At 52.4% G+C, this 22,342-nt stretch overlaps 1 protein-coding gene across 2 annotated transcripts in view; it reads left to right on the top strand.

The window, feature by feature from the left end:
• The first annotated feature begins 7,736 nt into the window (after window positions 1-7,736).
• The window catches only part of FAM167A (family with sequence similarity 167 member A), a 41,577-nt gene continuing 26,971 nt past the window's right edge, over window positions 7,737-22,342 (top strand). Inside the window, exons 1-2 of one of the 2 annotated variants that reach the window (XM_008541534.2) lie at window positions 7,737-8,301; window positions 14,577-14,676. The gene's annotated coding sequence lies outside the window, so the exon portion shown is untranslated. Of the gene's footprint in view, window positions 8,302-12,750; window positions 12,807-14,576; window positions 14,677-22,342 lie in introns of those variants that run through there. The other variant, XM_070611421.1, reaches the window with a different exon arrangement.

The following is a 22,342-nucleotide window of genomic DNA, read 5'->3' as shown; positions in this document are numbered from 1 at the left end:
GCTTATAAACAACAGAAATTTGCTTCTCACAGTTCTGGAGGCTGGAAGTCCAAATCAGGGTGTTGGCCAATTCAGTATCTGGTGAGAGCCCGCTTCCTGGTTCATAGCGGGTACCTTCTCAATGGTCCTCACATGGCAGAAGCCGAGGGGAAGCTCCGTGGGTTCTCTTCATCAGGGCACTAATCCCATTCATGAGGGCTCCATTCTCATGACCTAATTACCTCCCAAAGGCCCCACCTTCTAATACCACCACCTTGAGGGTTAGGATTTCAACAGACGAATTTTGAGGGGACGCATTCAGACCTTAGCACCATTCTGAAAATTTCCCTTCCCTTCTCTTTTCCTTCTTTCCTCCTCCTCCTCTTCCTCCTTCTCTTCTTCTTCTTTCTCTTTCTCTCTCTCTCCCTCCTCCTTTTCTCTCGCTGTCTCTCTCTCCCTTTCTCTTTCCTTCTCATAAGCATCATCACAAACAACCATTTCCAAGGAGGGCTGATTCCTTTTGCTGAACATTTTGATCTGATCATGAAACATTAACCTGAAAGTGATTCATCAGGGGGTCCTGCAGAAGTGGTTTCTCTGTGTGTTCATCAGTCTGTCCTCTGTCCCTTGGTTTCTCTCCTCCTTGACCACAGTAAGTCAGTCCATCTCCGTGTGCCTGCATCTATTTTTCTCTCCCTGCCTGCTGCCAGTTCTCTCTGTGAACCAGCAACAGTCCTGGTCATAAGACATTAGTCAGTAGAATGGCAGCTGACCTTACTGAAGTGGCTTGCTGCCTCCCTGCCAGGAAGTGCTTGGAGTCTGTGCCTGAAAACTGTGGCTGAACCGCGGGGTATGTTTGTCTGCTCCATGCTCCACCCTGTTTTCCTGGTGTCAGATTCCAAACAGAGCTACCTCATGTTCTAAGAAGATGAACAGGACAGCTAAGATGTTCAGGAATCTCACCAGCTTGATTGTTTAATATTTGTTCATGCTGTGCATTAGACGAGAATGAGCAATGGGCACGGCCCTTTTCAGGTGGGGCACCATTGCGGAATCAGTTGGTGCACAGACATGATAAGAAACATCATTCATTGGATGCCTACTCTGTGCCAAACCTTATGTCAGGCATTTTATAGGCATTAATTCCAATCCTCACAACCACCCATAGTGGCAGATATTGTTAACTCGATGTGTAGATGAGGAAACTGAGGCTCAAAAGGGTTAGATATTTGCCCAAAGCACCCCATCAGCAAGTGACAGACCCAAGGTCCCCGAAGCCCAAACTGTGCACTACAATATACTTGCTCCCCACCTGGGTGGGCAGGATGGGGTGAGAGAGAAAGTGTGCATCCCATTCGTTTTAACATCTCGGGGGGAAGTTGGTTTGAGTTGGTTTTGGGAGAGTAGATAAATACAAGGGAGATTCTGTCCCCAGTTAGGGAGTTCCATACTCAGGGTGGAATTCCTGGAAAGGAGCTGAATAGGGAGATCCACAGACCAGCTTCCCACAGAATCTGTCCCCAGTGCTCTGCATGGCAGATGACAAGCACTCCATTATCTTTGGGGACCTGGTCTTGATCCTGCCTCCAAGGCTGGTGCTTGTGGTCTGGGTTTTCTCAGTGATAGAATGATTAAGTTCGACTTTATCTCTGTGTGGAACAACTCCTCCTTCTGACACCCGCTTCTGGCCTCCAGTACCATCAGAGATTGGCTGGCGGAAATGAAAAGAACAAACTCCTTAGCTGCAGCTGTTGGCTTGGCCACTAGGGGCGCGGTTGAGTACATGAAGCAATTGGGCACCTCTGGCCTTGCTTCCATAGGCACTGAGTTCTACTGCAGGCCCCACGCTTCCTCATCCTGCCTTCCAGTCTGGGACCACCTTCCCCCACCCCCGAGTTTAAAGTAGGGCAGAGAACAAGCAGGCTATCCCCAGAATTTGGGGGTGTGGCCTTGTTCATGAATGTCTCACCTGCCAGCTCTCATCCAGCCTCAGAGAAAGCCCACCTGCTCTTTCTCTCCATCTAGCTGGTGTCAACCTCTTGCTGGCCCAGACTTGTAGTATCTGCCAGACCTTCCCACTTTGCAGTTTCTGGTCCTCCCTCCTGCCACTGCCCGCCAAGATAGATCCTCTTCAGAGACTGCAGAGTATCCTGGAATTGTGAGTCAGAAGATGCCAGAGCTTGAACCCCTTGTTCCAGTAGGGAGGAAAACATCCAACGGGGGGAAAGTGATTTGACAAAGGTCTGATTAGTAACAGAGCCAGGACTGGAACCAGGATCTCCTCATACCTATCCAGGGCTCTTTCCATTGTTCAAAGGAGCCAGGCCCCTTGGATGAGATGAGGCATATAAGAATCTAGAAGGCTCTCCCCTGCCCATCAGGGCTGCTGCCCCACTGTCATTAGTGGCATCACTTCTGGTTTCCTTCAAATATTACACATGCCTGAGGAGGCCCTGGTTGTCATCCAAGTTGTCACTAGGATGTGCTGGTGCTGGGCCTGGAAACATTCTCTGCAGCATCTTCTAGATGGTGATTCTTACAAGTGTCCACAGGATAAAAGGGCCAACTCTGCAGGAGATGCTGAGATGCCAGGATGGAGAGGAGAGTGATCTTAAACAAACCACAAGCCAGGCCTGTAATCGGGCCCACCCCTAACATTTGAGAGGTCCAAAGCAAACGCATAAATGGAGGCCCACATGCCATGTGTCTAAGTATCTGAGTTATAAACCAAGTTAACAAACTGTTAGACAATGTTTGTTCTTTCCCCTTGCCTTGACAAATATATCCTTATAACAACCTCAAAGGCAAGTGCCAATTGCGCATCCTTGGACTTCTGGAACACTGAGGAGCAGGGGGAGTGAGGCCAGCGGGAGACACCCCAGCTTGAGAGTCTAGCCTTCACGCACACTCCACAGACGAGGAAAGAGGCCTGCATGGGCCCAAACATGGGCTATTTGGGCAGGAACTTCCTGAGTCCTGGATACTTAGAGCCCAGAGTAGAAGGGAAGGAATAGACTATGAGCGGGCACCTTACCTGGACGAGGCCCAGAGCAGGGCTCTTTAAAGCATGGGGTCCAAGGCAGGCCCCCTTCCCCATGTATAAGGACAGTGCTATTAAAATTATTTCCATTTCATGGATGAAGTAACTGCAGCTCAGAAGACTTGAGTGACTTCTTACAGGCACACGCCAGCATCAGAAGAGCCAGGACTTGACCTGAGTCTGCCTGCCTCCAGATCCCCCGCGCTTCCCCTTCACCATGCCGCTTCCCCACCGTCCATCATCACCTGGGAAATGCGGTGAGCCACTCCCCGCCGTGGGTATGGACTTCCATCGCCTCTCACCGTCAGCAAAATGGAAACAATCTCTTTATTGGTCTTGCCGCCTATTCTGTCCCCGCATCCTTCTAGTTTCTCTGAGATACAAAAGCCATGATACCCTCCCTTCTTAATCCCTCGACTTCAGGATAATGTCCAAAGACCTTACCCTGGCCCATCACGCCCTGTTGTATCCAGCCTCTTGAGTCTAGCTCCTAAATAGCCATCCAATCCTTCCACTTCTTGCCACGCCTCTGCCACTGCCCTGGCCATGCTGAATCCCTTTCGGTCCTGCACACACTCTTGCAAATTCTATCCCTCTCCTGCCTCAGGCCTCCCCACCACCTCCCCTAGCCAGCTCCCACCCCACCTCATCTGGACTTAGATGGCATCTGTCAGCTCCCCAACTCCAGTTCCAAGGGAAAGGTTTTGTTAATTATCTTCCTACACTAATAAGCTGTAGGCACTGTACCCCCATGCCTAGCACTGAGTGACACCGAGTGAGGCGCCCATAAATGCTCATTGAACTAATGGGTTCCTTATAAGATAGGAGGTTGGCCTCATCTCCCTTCTGTGCTTCAGCCTGAATCAACCCCTTCTGAGAGATACGGGCAGAGACGAGCCATTGCTGTTGCCAGCATCAAAGCCATATGACAAACACTTCCTGGATCCTCTTGAAACGCTGGGCCCTGGGTGGAAAAGCCCCTCCCAAAGGCAGATGGTAGAAGCTAGCCGACTGGGGCCCAAGGCTGCGAGATCTAATTGCTCCCTGGAGCAGGGGAGGATGTCACTACCCGTCATGTCCTCTGTGCAATAGAGCCAAACAGAAATTTCTTCCTTCCTTCTCTCATTCAACGAATAGAGACCAAATTGTAATCACCATAATGAATACACAGGAGCCTTAGACAATGGAATTTGTCTTTGTGTAGCTTAAAAACTCCTGTGGGAACAAGTGAGACTAATTGAGGGAATGCTTTGTGCTGGGGGAGTGCCAAGAAGGCAGAGACCCAACCCAGCTGTGCATTCTGTGCGTTTCCTTGGGGAAAAGGCAAGTCCTTACAATGGCCCGCCATGTCCACAGGATCTGCCCCAGCACCCCGCCCTGTCACCTCTCTGGCATCATCTCCCACAGCTCTCATCTCCCCCCTGCTTGCTGCACTCCAGTGTGAGGCCCCTTCGTTCTTCCTTGATTTTATCAGGTTTGTTTGCTCACCAGGTTCCTTTGCACTGGCTGTTTCTTCTGCCGGCAACACCCTTCCCACAGATACCTCATGACCAACTCCCTTATCTCCTTCAAATCTTTACTTGAAACTCACCTTATTAACGAGGTCATCCCTGCCCACCATGCATGGGTCAAGCATGTTGTGGTCACTGAGGCTGCCTTGCCCAAGGCTTGGAGGGACTGCAGGGTCAGTGTGGTGCAGTATGGAGTGTCCTAGACTCAGCGTCAGACAGTCCTAGGAGCCCTGCCACTACCAGGAGTATGACTTCGGGTGAGCCCCTCAACCTCGCCAAGTTTGATGTCTCTTAAGTAAGATAGGGAGAATATTTCTTGACTTCTCTATTTCACAGAATTTCTCTAGGATCAAAAGAGATTATGTCTCACTTATCTTGGGACCACCAGAAAGGAAACCACTCTGTAACCTGTAAAGTGGTGTGCTAACGTCAGTGAGGCTGCTGTTGGCCGACATATGCACTCACTAAGATGGTCCAGGTACCTGGGCCGGCCCTCTCACACATCAGTACATCTTGCCTCTTGAAAGTCAAACTAGATCGATAGGAATGATCCAACAGGCAGCTCTAGAATCAGGGTGCTGTCACCGAGTGCAGACTCATCCTCATGGACTCAGCCCAATGTTCTCTGGTCCAAAGGGCCAACTAGCAGGGAAGAGCCCTCAGGTGGCCCTGCTGCTCTGAGCCATGGGGACCCCCCTCCCCATTAGTGGGCTCCAGCCTAGCCTTACAGCATCTCATATAAAAGGCAGCTTCATCCAAAGCAGGAGGCATCAGGTACCCCAAGCACGGGGACGTCTGTTCTTTGTAGTAGTGTTTCCTGACATTGCTACTTACAAAAACCATGCATTGCAGAAAATTAATGCAAGCCTATAGAAAAAATGCTATATCCTCTGTTACCCTGCCACCGAGAAAAAAATCACAGTTAATATATGCATATACCCTCCCAATCTTTTTTTACACATATAAAAGAATTGGATATTAGATCCTAGAATTAAACGTTTCAAAATGTCTTATTTACTTAGACATTTGGTGTTCCAGTCTTGTTTACTTAGCATGAAATCATTAGCATTTTCCTATGTCATCAAATATATTTTGGAAATATTATTTGTGTGGCTACATACCATCCAGTGCTGGAGCTCTAACTATAACTCGTTTGACCACTGCATATGGTTAGACATTAACAACGAAACTGTTCCAACAGACACCTGGCTCTTCCTCCTCCTCTTCCCTCCCTCACTGACTCTCCTGGTCCTCGTCACTGACCACCCTCCTGTCCAGGCATACACCAGGCAGAATGGGAGGTGTAAGGGTGAGGCCCCCGTCCCTGCCCTGGACAGGCTGCCTGTCTATGAGAAGATAGAGGACAGTGTACCCACAAGAAAGCAGAAACAGGAGCCCCAGGCCAAATGAGGGGCTAAGAGATGGGAAAAAGCATTTCCAGATGAGGTAGGACAGCTCCAGCAAGAAGACAATGGAGCACTTACCACATGCTGAGGCTGGAATACACTGGTGAGCAGTGAGGGGGGCACTCAGTATTCAGTACCGGCGTGTGGCCAGGGACAGGCAACCAGAAGGATGCTGAGTCCCCGAATCCAGACTGAGTCTTCTGGCAGCAAACATGGTTCCTGCCCCTCAGAGCCTACAGCCTGAGAGGGAGACAGATACTAATCAAATAACCTCACAAATGAAGATAAAATTACAAGTGGTCCATGAAGGAGAAGTAGGTGAGGTTAGGAGGCTATGTAACCTGGGGTCCCCTCAGGAGGCAGAAGTGCTGTCAGCCCCGTAAGGGAGGAACAGGTGTGTAGACGGACCTGGAAGAGAGTCTGTCTGGAGAGCAGCGTATCAGTGCAAGGCGAGACCCAAAAGGTGGGCAGAGCCAGACCATGCAGGCCTGGTGGCCGTGCTGGGTTTTCATCCTGGGAGGACTGAGAGCTGTCGGAGGGCTTTAAAGCTGGGAGAAGCAAGGATCGGATTTCCATTCTGAAGAGTTTGCTCTCCCTGTGGAGGAATAACTTTCTCTGGGGGAGAGGGTCTGTTGGGGGCCAAGAGTGGGTGCAGGGCCATCAGTAAGAGGCTGTTGCTGGAGGGGAGCAAGCTGATGGTGACTTGAGCCAGGGTAGTGGCAGAGGCGATGGGAAGAAGTGGAAGGATTGGATGGATATTCAGGGGCTAGACTCAGGAGGTTGGGTTGATGCTGTGACTCCCCGGAAGACCCCTGTTCAAGTACACTTGCTGGCTTAGAAGCATTAACCCCTTAGCATGATGGGGTGCTCCCAGGAGCAGGATTTCTTCTTAGACAAAGTCCCTTAAGGGCATCCTAGAGAGAGGGGCAAGGAAGGAAGGGGGACAGGGCCCAGAGAGGGACTTTCGGTGAAGGACATGGCCAGCAGGGGGCAGCACAAAGGTCTTGGGCATCTGTGGGGCTGAGCAGCCATTGAAAACAAGGCCAGCTACTTGCCCGGAATGGAACTTGTGGCAGGTTACTTTGCAGCCCCGTGGCCTCAGTGTGTACATCTGTTCATGGAGATAACAACACCTGCCCAGCCCCCCCAGTGCTGTTGTGAGGATGGTAGATGAGATAAGTTCGAAGGACCCTGCCAACCCAAAATGTCTAGGAGGGGAACTTGGCCATGTCTCAGGCTGCCCTGAGAATGAGGTCAACGTTTAGGAATCAGCTCTGGGGTCAGGGGTCCCAGGAGGAGGTGGAGCCCCAGGATCTGGACTGGAGCCCCCTGTCTGCAGTGAGGGTTGGTCCTAAAGGCCAGAATGGGGCAGCCTTGGCTGCTGTCCTGTGTAATGCCTTAGGTGCCTGGAGCTCTAGGCTCTGGTGGAGCAGGGACTGGATCTTAGATCAGAACTATCTCTAGTGAGCGGTTGACACAGCACAGAGTATTATAGCCCAGGAGGCACCTTGTGGTTAGCGGGGAAACACCTGCGCAGGGGCAGGTCCACCTCGACTCCTCCCAGCTGGTCTGGGAGACAGACCTGGAAGAACACCTGTTTCTAGTTAACCTCTGGTTTCTACCTGGCCTCTCTGAGCCTCAGTTTCCTCATCTGAAAGAGGAGATACCCACGTCTGCCTTGCTGAGTCGCTGTTGGCACATGTTAGGCGCTGGGTGACGGGAGTTGCTGCTGGTCGTTTGAACTCAGCCTGCTTGTGGGTGGAGTGCAGGCTCTGGGCTTGCCGACGCTGGAAGGGGGTTCTCCTGCCCCCTCCACGCAGGCAAACTGCTGACAGTGGCAAAGCCACGTTGCCATGCTTGGGGGAAAACTGCCTGGGTTTCGGGTTTAATAAAAAAAAAAAAATGGGTATTTGGGTTTGGTTTCGTCTAGGGTTTGGCAAAAGCGTGTAGTTCGCTTCTGTTTGCGTCGGGGCGGCTGCTTGGGTTCAGGTCCTGGCCGGGAACGCGCAACTAGAAGGGCTTTAGGACCCGGCTGCGCGGCTCCCGGACCCTGCGCGTCCCAGGTCCCCAGCCTCGGGCGGAGCGGCATGAATGAGATGCTGGAGGGGATGGGACTCAAAGGGCTCGCGGTGGAATAGCTCTGTCGTCGCCAGGCAACCGCCCTGACGCAACGCAAAAAAAAAAAAAAGTCCCTTAAAAAAAGAATAGTGCTGAGAATTCACTGGAGCACGAGAGAAAGGGCGGCAGAAGCCGGCTCAGCCCCCGAGGCCGGGGCCAGAGGCTGCGGAGCCGGGAGCCCGCGTCGGGAGGAGGAGGCGGGGACCCTGCTGACACCCCTGGAAGGGGCCGCGGAGCGCCGGCGAAGGTGGGTTCGCGGAGGGGCGGGGACGTTCCCAGGGCTGGGGGCCGGGCTGGGGGTGATGTGGCTGGGGAAGGGACTCAGAGCGCCGCAGGTCCCCAGGGCAGACAGTGGCGGGGAGCAGCCCTGCCCGGGGCAGGGGGAGTATCGATTCCAAAGCGCCCTGGAGGGGGCACCCCGCGCCTGCCCGCGGGAGAGCGGGGTCCTGCCTCACCCGCTCCTGAGGGCTCACTTCCTGCAGGGGGAGTGGGACAGTGGTGGCTGGATTCCATCTCCCATCTCCCTCCTGGCCTCTTCCAGCCTTAATATCTAGGTGGAGATTTGGGGTTCGCGGTCTGAGAGGGAGGAGCCCCACTCAGTCTCTCCAGGTCTGCTCCCAAACCGCTGGTCATCTTCAAGCCCGCCGTATCCCCTCTGTCTACTTCAGGCTGGGTGACATGGAAGTTCCTGGCCCCAGCATGCAATCCCCAACTCAGGAGAAGTGACCCAGGGCACTTGGGCCCAAGGGTGCTCTGAAGGGCTGAAGCCAGTGTGGGCAGAGGGAACTGCCCAGCCCAAGGGCCCTCCAGGAATGAGCAGGGCAGCGTGAGGCTGGGCACCCCTGGTCACTGGGAGACAGCAGGAAGGTCTGTGGTTCCAGGCAACAGGGCGGGTGTCTCTTTCCACCAAGTCAGGTTGGATGTGTTCTGCTTTTTAAAAAATCTCTTTCCATCAACTTAGGTTGGATGTTCTGCTTTTTAAAAAATCTCTTACTGCCTGTGTCTGGTTTTCATTCTCCATGGTGTGTGGTTCCTCCTGAGAGGTCTGGAAGGTGGGATTGTCCTAAGTTGGTGGTCCACGGCTGCTGTCTTAAATCCACAGGCAGGTTGTCCCAAATTGTTTCCACCAACTCCCAGCCGTTCCTGGTGAGCGCCGGATGAGGGGAGCCCAGGTCCTCATCAACAGGGTGATCCCTAAAGTGCCCAAGGGAGACAAGGCTCTAAACCAGCTGCCCCTCTGATGCCCTGGAGACAGTCCTGCCGCCCACCAGGCAGGGGATGGAGTGTAGAAAGTGCTGGGCAAAGTGCTGAGAGAGCAGAGGTGGCCGAGGCGTGTCTAGCTGGACTGCATCCACAGGATGGGAGCTTCTGCCAGCGTGTGTTTAAGGGGCTTGGCAAAGCAGCCACAAACTGTATAGTGGATGAAGATGACAGCTCTTCCCTGAGCACATTTACCCATCAGGCACTGTGCGAGAAGCCTTCGCATCCACTGATCATTTTATCCTCACAATTGCCCTTTGAGGGGACATTACATCCCCATGTTGCCAACACAACTCCAAGAAATTCAGTAACTTGGTGCAGCTCACGTGGCTGGTGAAAGAGCGAGTCAGCCTCACGTGCCTGACTCCTAAGACAGTGCTCTCAAAGGAAGGCTGCTTTAGGAGATCCGAGGAGAGGGGCCCAGAGAGGGGGAAGAAGCAGTCACACCCAGATGAAATGAGAGCTGTGTGTCGGGGTCATCCTGTGACCTGGGAAGGTCCCTTGCCATCTCAAGGGACCCAGTGGAGCCAAGAAAGCCATTTCTTGCATCAGGAGCCTCAACGGCTCTGCAGTGGGGGATGGCTTGCTTCAACCCTGCTCCCTGGAAGCAGAGAGAAGGGTCCTCCCTTGCCTCTCTTTTCCTCCTTGCCCAAAGACCCCCAACTTCTCATGCACTTGTTCCCGTATTGTCCTCCCAATTACATGCATGGATTTCCACTAAATTAACAGTCTCACTTCCATATCTACCAGCTTGGCCTCCCTCCAAGAGGGACTCTGGCAGGCAAGTAAATTAAGGCAGTGCCTAACTATTTGCTGAGAGAGATCCACAGAGCCCCAGGCCAACAAGGGAGAACTGCTTGGCAGGCTCCTCACACGCTCGGGCGGTTTTCTCTAGGTAAATTTTGCTAGTGGAAATCTCCCTTGGCCCTGCAAGAGCGTCTGGAATTCCCAGAACCCTCTGGGAGCTGTGTTCTCTCTGGCAATGGCTCTCTGCTTGATTGGGGTGTTGAGCTACTTGCAAAGGTGGAAGATGAATGATAATCTGAGCAGTTTACTGCCTGGTTTACAGACTAGGGGTGGGGAAGTTCTCATTCACTAACTGGAAATCCTTTAGGATTAACCAGCATGGCTCTTAATGAGCAAAGGTACCCTGGGTTTGGATTGGGGTGAGGAGAAAGGAAGGAAAGGCAAATTCTCACGCAGACCTTGAAGGTCTGAGGGTGGGCTAAATAGAGAGCAGTGGGCTGTGGGAGCAGGAGGAGAGACTGGAGGTGAGAAAGTGTTTAGAAGGAACTCTGCAATCATCCTGTAGAGTTTGAGCTGCCACGGAGGGTCAAGTTGCCAACACGAGTTTGGAAGGCTGCAAATGTCAGCTTGTCTGCCGTCAGGACAGTCACCCTGGTGCGTGAAAGCCCAGCGCTTCCCCACTCTGACCCTCCCCGCCATTCTCTCTGGAGAGGTGTGGGAGAGGAAGGAAAGATAAAGAGAGAGAAGATGAGGGGCTGGCCCCGTGGCCGAGTGGTTGGGTTCGCGCGCTCCGCTGCAGGCGGCCCAGTGTTTCGTTGGTTCGAATCCTGGGCGCGGACATGGCACCGCTCATCGGACCACGCTGAGGCAGCGTCCCACATGCCACAACTAGAAGGACCCACAACGAAATATACAACTATGTACCAGGGGGCTTTGGGGAGAAAAAGGAGAAAAATAAAATCTTTAAAAAAAAAAATAAAAAAGAGAAGATGAGCAAGAGGAGAAGTTAGAGGCTTGTGCTGGCCCACACCCTTTCCTCTTAAACACTACCCCGGTACCCACCGCCACCCCACAGTGCTCGCCCATGACAAACTCCTCAGAGAAGGGAATGCAGAGAGCAGCAGCCCGTTTCCCCGCGGGTGGGCTCTTGTCTTTCGTGGGAGAGCGTAGTGAGCGCCCCAGTACCAAGGGCCTTCACACCAGCTCCCCTGCCCAGCAGCCTTTGCAGAGCCCCAGGAAGAGGTGGGGGGTTCAGCTTCTCCAGGGCACAGAGGCCCCCTTTCTTCAAGGTGATCTCTTTAGTACAGCCAGAAATTCCCCTCGGTGTCCTGATCCAAATGTAGGAGCTGGTAATGGGTCCCCAAAGACTTCCTCATAGGGCTTGTCCCTTGGGACCTCGAAGGGAAAGTCCAGCTGGTTTTCCAGGTATGTAATGGCCCGGACAGTGACCTTGGCCATGACCAAAGCTTATTGAGGGCTGAGCAGCATTTCCTCATTCCAGGAAGCCAGCAGAGCCTCTGCGGGTGCATTTACAGGTGTGAGGCACCGGGGACGCTGTGGTACTCTGAACTGACCTAAACTGGTTTGGGCATGACTCCCCGGTTTTGTTGTGTTGTGTTCTTTTGTATATTGTCTGACGGCAGCCACTGAAATAAAACTTTGAGGAAGGTGAAGGCAAACCTCATTGTCAGGTAGAATGAAAGCAAGCCTTACACCAAATTCTGCCGCATGTGTAGAGATTTTATGAACAACTATTTATTAGCAAACAGGTCCACCAGAGTCCATACCACCTGTTCTGGGGCTGGTTGAAGTCACGACCATCTGTCTCTTTAGGCGCCCTGACCACACCTCCCCCGAGATCTCACTAGATCCCTTCACCTTGCTCTTTCAAGAGTCAAGAGTGGTTCGGGGGCCACCCACGTAACCGAGTAGTTAAGTTTGCGCGCTTCGCTTCGGCAGCCCAGGGTTTTGCCAGTTCAGATCCTGGGCGCAGACGTGGCACCGTTCATCAAGCCATGCTGAGGAGGCGTCCCACATGCCACAACTAGAAGGACCCACAACTGAAAATATGCAACTATGTACTGGGGGGTGTTAGGGCGAAAAAGGAAAAATAAAATCTTTGGGGAAAAAAAAAAGAATGCCTCAAAGTTTGCCTGGCCGACCTATATATCTTGAATACCTCTGTTTTCACCAAGGAGAATGCATTTCTAATATTTACTCTACTAGTTATCAAATGCCTGGTGTTGAGCAGAGAGAAAGACAGCCAAAGCACTTGCCATAGCCCCTCTGGACTGCGGACCCCCTGCACGAGGGGGCCAGCCTGGGAGTGGGGAGTCCCGATTAGAATGCACCCTTGTTGAATGCAGCTGGTTGCAACTAGCCGGAAGATAGCACAGAGAACATCTCACCATCTCTGTGAAGGGTTTTAAGGTCAGTAATAGACATCCTACCAAGGAGGCATAAGACAAGGGTCCTGCCCTCAAGGAGTGTGGATCTGGTTAGGATTGCAGACGAGAGAAGACGATCTGTGCAGCCCAGATCCTGGGCTGACAGTAAAATGATCTTCTGCACATTCTGGAGCACACAGATACACAAGACCTATCTTTAATGGTTTGACAGCCATCCCCCCTTTCGATAGGCCAAGGAGAGGTCCAGCCGAGCACTGTCATGGGTGGAGGTGACAGTCCTGTTAGAGGCATAACTGAGAATTCACATACACTCGCTGGATCCTTCCAAGGCTTTGAGGTGGGTTCCGTTATGATCCCCATTTCATGGATGAGGCACCTGAGGCCTAGGGAGTTAAACTGATTACCCAAGTTCACAGAATTAACGTCAGGACTGGGCTATCCACCCGCGTCCACCAACACCCAGCCCTGAAACTACCAACCCGTCTCTCTCTCTTTCTCCTGCTCCCAATTCCTTCCCTCTGTGAGTTAGGAACTCAGGCAGCTCAGCAGCCCAGCCAAGCTAACAGTCAAGCTGACACAAGTGGGGAGCAGGGTCACACATCCCACTTTCTGTTCTGCCTATGCGGTGCCTGAGACAAATGTCCCCTCCAAGCCCCACTGTGGGTGCTGTGCTGCACCTTGGGTTAGCTGCAGGCAGAGCTGGACATGCTGGGAACCACCTCCTCCACCCGAGTCCTTGGGAAGCTCCCCCCACAAACACAGGGAAACGCTAAGACCCTTCCACCCTGAGAGGTCAGCACGCCCAGCCGGAATCTGAAGGTGGAGGGGCTTGCATAAACACGGAGCACACCATGAAACTTCTTAGGAAGTCCTTGCAAAACCAATGGGCTTTGGGACTTGCAAAGCAGAGTGAAATAGAAAGCAAAGCTTCAGAACAAATCCCATTCGAGTGGGACTTGGTTGATTCTATTTATTTGAAGTTGGAGCCAATTATCCTGTGGATTTGGATAGCCTTAAATCTGCTTTGTCTGGGCACTGAAACAAATGCCAGTTGGGGCATCCTTTGGTGGGCCACACCCTACGGGGGGAGGAGGTACCTCCCCAGTGTCCTTAGCTGTGAAACGGTACCCGGAGTTTCAGTCAGCTGTGAAATGTTGCCTGTTCTTGTAGCTGGAAAACCCAGTTGAACTGCGTTCTGCTTTGATCTCTGCAAATTGCTTTAAAGGCCATTCTGTGTCTGCTTTCTGCTGCCTAATCCCTGCTGCCATGGCCTTTGGCCAGAAAAATCCTGTGGTCACATGCAGCGGTCGGCAGGCTGCCTCAGCTCCCTCCTGGACATCTCTGCCTGGTCAGGCGTTTTCGTGGAAGGAGCCTCTGCTTCAGACTCTGCGTTTCCCATGGCTAATTCTGCCCTGCTTCCTCCCCCACTGCACTGCTGGATTCTCAGGCACCTTTCTCCCTGCCTGTCACAGCACAGCAGCCCTTTCCCAGGGCCTCGCAGCTCTGGAAGGGACACAGTGGTGGCAACTCTGGGTGGCCCAGCAGCAGTCCCGAGTTTTCACCTCTCTTTCGGTGAGGCAATAAATTAGATGGATGGCTCCCAGGAGCTAGGGCCTCTCCCCCCACCGACAGGCAAGCACAACTCTTTCTTGGCGATTTTCTCGGCAACTTCTTTCACCGGGCAAAATGATAAAGGTTTCCCCATTCCCAGCCTTACAGCAGGAGGCCTGTGTGTCTGATCTCAGCAGCCAGGAGCAGAGCCCATCAGTTATTCAGCATGGACTGAGCACTTTGAATGTGCAAAGGTCTTAACGAGAATTTTTATAGATTCTTGCCTCACAATATCCCAGGGAGGCAAAGCAAGGTTTCCTCATATTCTAAACAACGGAAGCTCAACTTGGAATCAGAAGATGTTGGTCCAAGCCCAGCCAGTCCCCCAAACAGTGCTGTGTGACCCTGGGCAAGTCTTGTGACTTCTCTGGTTTGTGGTTTCTCTGTGGTATAACTCTCGGAAAGGCCTCTCCAGCCCGGTCCATCGTGTGTGCGAAAAACATTTGTAAACCGCAGTGTGATTTCAAAATGTTTGTGATCGCTCTTGCTCTTCCAGGGGTGGAAACAGAAGCCTTGAATGATAAGTTGAGGTGCAATCATTAGCAGAGCACGTTGCAAACTGAGCTTCGCTGGGAAACACACCTGGAAGAACGCAGGTAAGTGGGTCTCTCTGCCCCCCACCCCCGTGGGTGCAGCTCCGGGACGTGGCGACAACCCCCCTGGCTGCTGTGGTCTAGACTCTGTGCGTGTTTGTCAGGGTAGAAGGAAGTGTGGAGGCCATTGCACTCAAACTGTGCATTTCTCAGGGGAGAAGCAGAAGCCCTGAGAGGGAAGTGAGGGGCCGCAGTCACTCAGGGTGGGATGGGCCCTGAGCTGACTCCCAGGCCAGGGGCTCTTTTCTCTCCCACCAGGGCCGGGTCTGTACAAAATGGTTGCCTCATACCCATCCCCAGCAGCAGTGCTGGGACCTCCCTTGGGGAGTGGCCTGAGGCTGCCTGGAGCAGGAAAGTGAAGGGGAGAGAGGATCGCAGCCCATCGAGGCTCCCTGCCCCTTCTGGGGTCCTGCACTGGGCCTCACACCCATCTGCCCATCCTCCACACTGGCAGCCTCAGGTCTAGGCATGAAGCTGCCCCTGGGACTGGCTTGGGAGCCCCCCACCCAACAGAAACACCATGGACAGATCAAATGAGGTCTGTCCCATGCCAAGCACGCCGCTCTAGTTCCAAGAAATCACATGACTTTTATGAGGAGGGGGTTCGCGTTGTGAATGGGGGAACCTTCCTTAGGCTCAGGTCTTCCTGCAGTCCGCTCCTGCCCTGAGAGAAAGGCTCCTGCCTCGGAGAGAAATCCTCACGCTGCAGTGGCTTCGCTCGCCAGTGTCAGCAGAGAGGGACTCCAGTCTAGGTGCTTGAGTCCCATTCTCCTCACCTGCCCAGATCAATTTTACAGGAAAACAAAGCATTGACATAAGAATATTTAAATGTTATTATTTGCCCCTGGGAGTTGTAAGAATGCTGGGCTTTAAGATATCGAAACACTGAAAGGACTTGTTCCCGTCACTTTTCTACTTATGAAGCCATTTGGGGACATGGTCACAATGGTGGAGTTGAGAAGACTGGGGCCAAAATGATGATTCCTTCACTTGCCTTCGTGTGACCTGTAAAGTCAGGATAATTCTAGTCCTATCTCAGGGTCATTTCAAGGGCTCAACTAGACATTTGCACAGTGCCTGGCACACAGTAGCCACTGGTTCTCGTCCCCTCTTCCTCTTGATTCTAAGAATTTTCATTTATCTCCATCTTCAGATAGAGAGAAAATGGCCATTTATATATTTCTTTTATTTATATAGAAAATATACATTAAAGTTGAGCTGGCTATACCAAGCAAATAGCTATGAGAAGTATGGGGAAGAACTGGAGACAGACTGCCTCCAGGACCTCACGATCCAGTGAAGCTGGGTTACACAGGCCTTTTTGATGGCAAAGGACAGAAGCCCAGCTTAAATCAGCTCAAGTGAAGGAGTGAAGGTGTTAGTGCATAGAATTGGGAAGTTTAGGTCTTTGGGCACGGCTGGGTCCAATGGATCAAAAGATGTTGTCAGGTCTCTCTCTCTTTCTTCTTCCCGAAGGCTTATTCCTTCTTCCTGCAAATGGGCTTTCTCCATGAGGCTGAGAAAAATGGACCCTGGAAACTCCAGGTTTCTATCCTCCCAGCTGAGCTGTTGCAGCTGAAAAGATACCCTATTTCTCCAAGTGTCTATATTTAAATCCCATGACAGTATTCAGATTGGCCTTGTGCATATCCATTGGACCAGTCACCATTGCCAGGGAAAGGGCTAACTGATGTCTAAGCCTGGATCATGTGAGCATTCCTAGGGGTGGGGGCGATGGGCAGAGACTGACTCACAGTCCCTTCAGAACCACCTGGAATGATGCAGGGGTGGTCCCCACAGAAGGGGGGGCTCAACTAAGACATATCTGTCCACCTAACAGGTTCATCAGAGATGTAACTAGATGATAGGATTCAAGGAGATAAATGGTCAGTCCATCAGACTGGTGCAGAAAAGTGCTAAAAAATATATTTGGAGAGGAAGTGCTCAGTTCCATTCAGAAAGAGCATAGAAGACTGGAGAATGAGCTGGTGTTTGAACTAGGGTGGAAGACTTAGTCAAAGGCAACTATGTGGTTATGGGGAAAGGATAAAACGTAAAGTTGAGATCAGCCTCCCAAACCACCCCTGCCCCCCGATTCAGACTCACTAGAAACATTCTGACCTTGAAAGCCTTACCCATGGCCCCTCAGGAGGTCTCCTGTAGACAGGAGACCATCTAGAGGTGGGAAAACTCTGGCTGGAATCTGTTCACTGATTCACAGCATCACCATCCTCAGCATTTATTGAGCATTTGCAGAGCCTTGTGCTCAGGACACACAGAGGAAGTAATCCCCTCCCCATGGAGGAGCTAGACATCTGGTCAGGGAGAGAGGACACTCCCACGGCTCCAGGTTGTACACTGTGCAGTGGGCGTGATGGAAGCCAGTGCTGGCGAGAACATTCAGAGAGGAATGGCCTGGAAGGTGGGGTGTCCTTGAGAGCTTTGGGGGCAGGCAGCCCTCAGCTGAGCTCTGAGCCAGAGCTGTAGACTCAGTGAGGAGGAGCAAGTTCCCAGGTGGGCCAGTGATGGACAAAGGGATAAAACAGACTACCCAGGAAGTCCTTCCCTCATTCATTCAATGAGTTGACTCAACACTTACTGTGTGTCGGGCACTGCTCTGAGTGCTAGAGTCACGGTTGTGAAGAAGAGAAAGTCACTGCCCTCAGGGGTGAGACACATGACAAACAAGTAAACAAATCTCTGTATAACATCATAGCTAAGAGTGATAAGAGCTATGAAGAAAAATGAAGCGGGGACATCTTGATAGGATGGTCTGAGCTGGTCTCTGTGTGGAGGTGACACCTGAGCAGACTTGAGTGACATGGGTGCATGAGAGCAGGGGGAAGTCAGTTGATGGAGCCGAGGCTCGAAGGCAAGGAGCACAGCCTCAGACTCTTAGAAGAAATGGCTGGATTCTTCACAATGGTTTGCTGCTTGGCAGAGTAATCCACGTAGCAAAGGGATGGCTTCCAGGAATTGGAAAATGGGGATTCTCCTGCGGTGCACTCTGCCCTGGGGTGTAGATCATGGGTGCATTTGAGGAAGACGCCACTGTCACGCACAACCCTGATACCTCCCCGCTTCCCTTACTAGCGTCCCCCACCACACATGCAGAGCACACATGCAACAATATAACCCACCCCTACACCCCCACACACATACACACATATATATAATGTCCCAACACAATTCGCCCCCACCATGCACACACAATTGGTGTCAAGGGTCCGGTCCCTGCATGATGTCATTCCCCCGTCTCAGGCACTTCCAACACCGGCTCCAACCAAGACCCAGACCTCGAATAAAGATGAGCCTGGAAAGATGATCTGTCTATCTGTGTAGGGCCAACCAGCGGGTGTCCCCTCCTGCTTCAGTCACCATGGCAACGTCTGACAGGAGGGAAAACACGCTCTCTGGCAGCTCCTCCCAGCTCCCTGGCTCCTGTGAGCAGCTGCTCTGTGGGGCACAGAGCTGTGTCCCCCAGCCTCTCAGTCCCAGTCATTAGTGCTCCCAAAAGTTTGCTGAGCACAGAAGGGATTCCACAGCTTCCATCGGCCACCGAAGGTCAGTCCTGAGTCCCCCCCTGGGCTCTCCGGTTAAGATAAGCATCGCGGTTTTATGATTAAACCCGGACGAAAGAGCCTGCCTTGTCACAGCTCTGCCTCTGCGCCCCAGACCTACTGACCCCTCACCCACCTGGAAAAAAAGGTATTAGCTGCTTTAGAAAAGGAAAGAAAAAGATTCAGGTGTGAGTTCTGGCCTGAGCCACGCTGAATTTTTTTTAAGTTTATAAAAAGCATTATAGTCTGCCAAGCCCTTTCCCCTCACTCTCGTTTCACCCTTGCTATGGCTTTGCAGAGTGGAACAAATGGAGGCTGGAATGAGCCCATTTTCAAAACAGGGGCCCGAGACCCAGGCAGGTGGGGCGAGGTGACTCTTCAAGTCTCACAGCTCCCGTGGGAGTTGGGCTCCGGCCTCAGAGTGCAGACCCACAGCCCGGGGAGCTGGGGCCCCCTGGGCCTTGCTTTCGCCTTGGGTAGAAGGTGGGGCTGTGTGGCTCTGCTGAGAGGTGGGAGGTGGACCTGACTTGGCTTCCAGTCACTGCTGTGCACACTGTCTGAGGCCCTGCCCACTGTCCAGGCTGGCCCTGGCCTCCAGCAGCAGAGCAGTGAGTAACAGACAGTTGCAGGGGTGGGTGGTGGTGTGAAGGCAGGAATGGACCCTTAAGACGTCCTGTCCCCCAAGACCTGCCTTGCTGAGGAAACTCAGATCCTGTTGGGGCCTAAGCCACGGTGTAGCCAATTCTTCATTGCAGAAATGTCCCCGCAGGAGACAGAGCACAGCAGTGGCGCCCACTGCCAGTCGCTCTGTGTCCCTCACTGTGTCTTCTGCCACCTCTCTGCTCATTCACCTCCTCCCTCCGGTGGCCGTCACGCTCCTGAGGCAGGCCAGGGGGTCACTCCCTGAAAGAGAGCGGCTCTGTTGAGTGTGCTGCATGTGTCACCAAGCCTAAAGCCAGAGCATGCCAATTTATGCACAAGGACCCGTGGGTGGCACTTCTGCTAGAAGGAGCAGTGTAAGTGTAAATTTACACATATGGAAAATTGTCACTACGTCCTCATCAGGTGTTGCCCATAATAGATGGTAAATTAGGAAACATATCAACTATGAAGGCAGATGGACTGTCAGTAAAACTTCTTTAAGAGGACAGTGGTCATCACCCTGTGGTTCTCAACTGGGGGTGACAAGGGACACATGAAAACATGGGGAGGGGAGCCTTTTTTCGTTGTCATACTATCTTATGACACTACTTAGCCCTCAGTTACGTATTTTGTCTTTCCAAATGAATTGTACGTCCACCCTCAGTTCGGTGAGGGTTCTTGGTTGTAAGCAACACAAAATGACCATATTGTACGGTGTTCACAGAAGTGGGAGGAGGTAAAGACCCAAGGGAGAAGACAGGCAGAACCCGGGGCACCTCCAAAAAACAGAGAGGTGGAAGGCCGAGTAAATTAAATGCTCTGAGACCAGCTCAGTGGAGTGCTAGGTTTTTACTCACACGACACTCTCAGAACACTTCTGACACCAAAGGTGTGAGTTTTCCACACGAAACGATTCTTCAGTTCTCTGCAGACACCAACTGGGTGTCCTACAATTTAAGGTAATTTTGACACTATCTACCTTAATTTAGTGTCGGATCTCACAAGTTAAGGGCTCAGTCCCACAGACTGCCCCACACCTGAGATGCCAATTGCTAATCCCAGGTTGTCATCTGTATTTCTGACCTACTGGCTATAAATTGGGACTTGCCCATAACCCCCTCCTCAGATTTAGTAATTTGCTAGCATGGCTCACAAAACTCAGGGAAACACTGACTTACATTTACTGGCCAGAGGGAAGAGGTGTCTATGGCAAGGTATGGGGACCGGGTGCAGACCCTCCATGCCCTCTCCAGGCCCCACCCTCCCAGCACCTCCACCTGTTCACCAACCTGGAAGCTCTCTGGACTCCTTCGGTTAGCGTTTTTATGGAGGTTTCATTATGTGGGCAAGATTAATTAAATCATTGGCCACTGGCAATTGATCTCAACTTCCAGGCCCTCTCCCCTCCCCAGAGGTCGGAGATGGGGCTGAAACTTCCAACCCTCTGATCACGGGGCTGGTTCCCCTGGCAACCAGCCCCCACCTTAGGGGCTTTCCAAAAGTCACCTCATTAACATAAACTCAGTGGGGTCGAAAGGGGCTTGTTATGAATAACAAAAGATGCCTCTTTCACCTTTGTTGCTCTGGAGCTGTTTCAAGGACTGGGGGAGAAAAACAGTATAATAAGAAACACTCCTATCCCTCTCATCAGTTAGGAAATTACAAGGGTTTTAGGAGCTCTGTGTTGAGAACTGGGGACAGAGACCAAATACATATTTCCTGTTATATCGCAATACCGTACCCTCCAACAGTCCTTAGCGACAGGATTTGGCTAAGATGCTGCTACCTCCCCTGCACTTCACATCTGCCTCCGAGGCTCGCCATGGCCGCAATGAACCCTGACCGGCCCTCCTTCCTGGCCCTACGCCTACCAGATTGAGGGGCCTGGCCCTGGGCATCTGATTGGCTAAACTCGAGTCACAAGCTCGCACCTGGTGGCCAGAGCACTACACAGCCAGGGAGGAGGGGGTCATGATCCTCTGGTTTCAGAGAAGAGGGGTGCCCAGCCTGTCCGCTGTCCGCACAAAATGAGGAGCTGCCTACAAACAGGATATGGAGAACAGACAAAAGACAAATATCAACAGATATCTGCCATGTTATTTTATATTCTTTGTCCAACGCCTGCTTATGTTGGTTACAAACGGCAGAAACCCAGTTCCAAGTGTAAGCGAGAGGAGACCATAGGCGATATAATCAAGGTCAGGTGACGTGGCTTCCAGTAGGGCCGAACTGAGGGCCTCAGACGATCTCATCTGCTGGGTTTCGTTCCTCAGGCACACCCTCTCCCTCTGGTGAGCAAGATGGCCCCCAGCAGCCCCGGCTGGCATGGAACACAGAGGGCTTCCGGATGGTTCTGGCACAGAAACCCAGGAGGTTTCTTGTTGGCTCAGCTTGCGTCATGTGACCACCCTGAGTCGAGAGAGGGAACGTCAGTCCCACAGGAAGCACACAGAGGGGCTCCCCACAAGAAAGATAAACGCTCTTTCCGGAGGAGGGAGGGGATTCTGGGTGGAAATTGCCTCACGATGCTGGACCCAGAGGAGGTGCTCGAGCTGGACCTGTGGTGCTGGTTGCCCTCTCCCAGTCCTGGTACCCAGTGCAGGGCAAGGCTATTCCTGTCTTCCCAGGGCCTGCTAGCCTGTGTCCAGGACTCTAAGGTCAGCGCAGGTCCCATGAGGACAGGTGGTGAGGGAGTCATCACAGGAACCCCTGGTCTCCTCTGCTTCTCTGAGTCTGTCCAGACCGGCTCAGACTTGAGCAGGTATAGGCCGCAGTGAGTGGGGCGGGGTGGGGGGAATCTGTTCCGTTTACTCATTCATTCCATGACCATTTAGGGTGAGCAGCACGCCGCTAAGTGCTGGAGTTTCCAGGGTACAAAGTCCGGTTCTCACCTTCACGAAGCTCGGAGTCTGGGCAGAGGAGACCATAATGAAAGTCCCCAATAGAAGTGCTATGGCTTGAAAGGGCTAGTAAGCCCAGTGGTTATGGGCCGGGCTGGAGCCAAGGGCTTCAGGTCCCAGCCTCCCCCCTTATTCTTCCTGTGACCTCGGGCAAGCTCCCTGACAGTCTGTGCTTCAGTTTCCTCATCTGTGCAATGGAGACAATGATAACGCTTGTCTCGTGGGCTTGGTCTGAGGATTCAATGCGTTCGTACATGTACAGCTCTTACAACAATGCCTGGCTCAGTGCGCTCTGAGTAAGCCTTAGCTCGTATTGTTGTGATGACATAATTGTTTGTCCCGTGTGCTCTCGTTGCATCCCAGGCACACACAGCTTGGACGAGTCAAGGAAAACTTCCTGAAGGGGAAAACCCCTGAGAACTGAGGTGTAGAAGGGAGGGAAGGGTGTTCCAGGCTGAGGGAACAGCTTGTGCAAAGTCACAGGGGGTGTGAAGAATGTGGAATTCAGTGGGATGGGTTGGTTGGAGAGACTGTGTGTTATGAAGAAGAAAGGAAAGGGTTCCAGGG

Source organism: Equus przewalskii, chromosome 2, assembly GCF_037783145.1.
Source record: "Equus przewalskii isolate Varuska chromosome 2, EquPr2, whole genome shotgun sequence".
In the NCBI taxonomy this organism is placed as follows: Eukaryota; Metazoa; Chordata; class Mammalia; order Perissodactyla; family Equidae; genus Equus; species Equus przewalskii.
The sequence above is the reverse complement of the archived record's forward strand: the minus strand, read 5'-3'. Positions and strand labels throughout refer to the sequence as shown.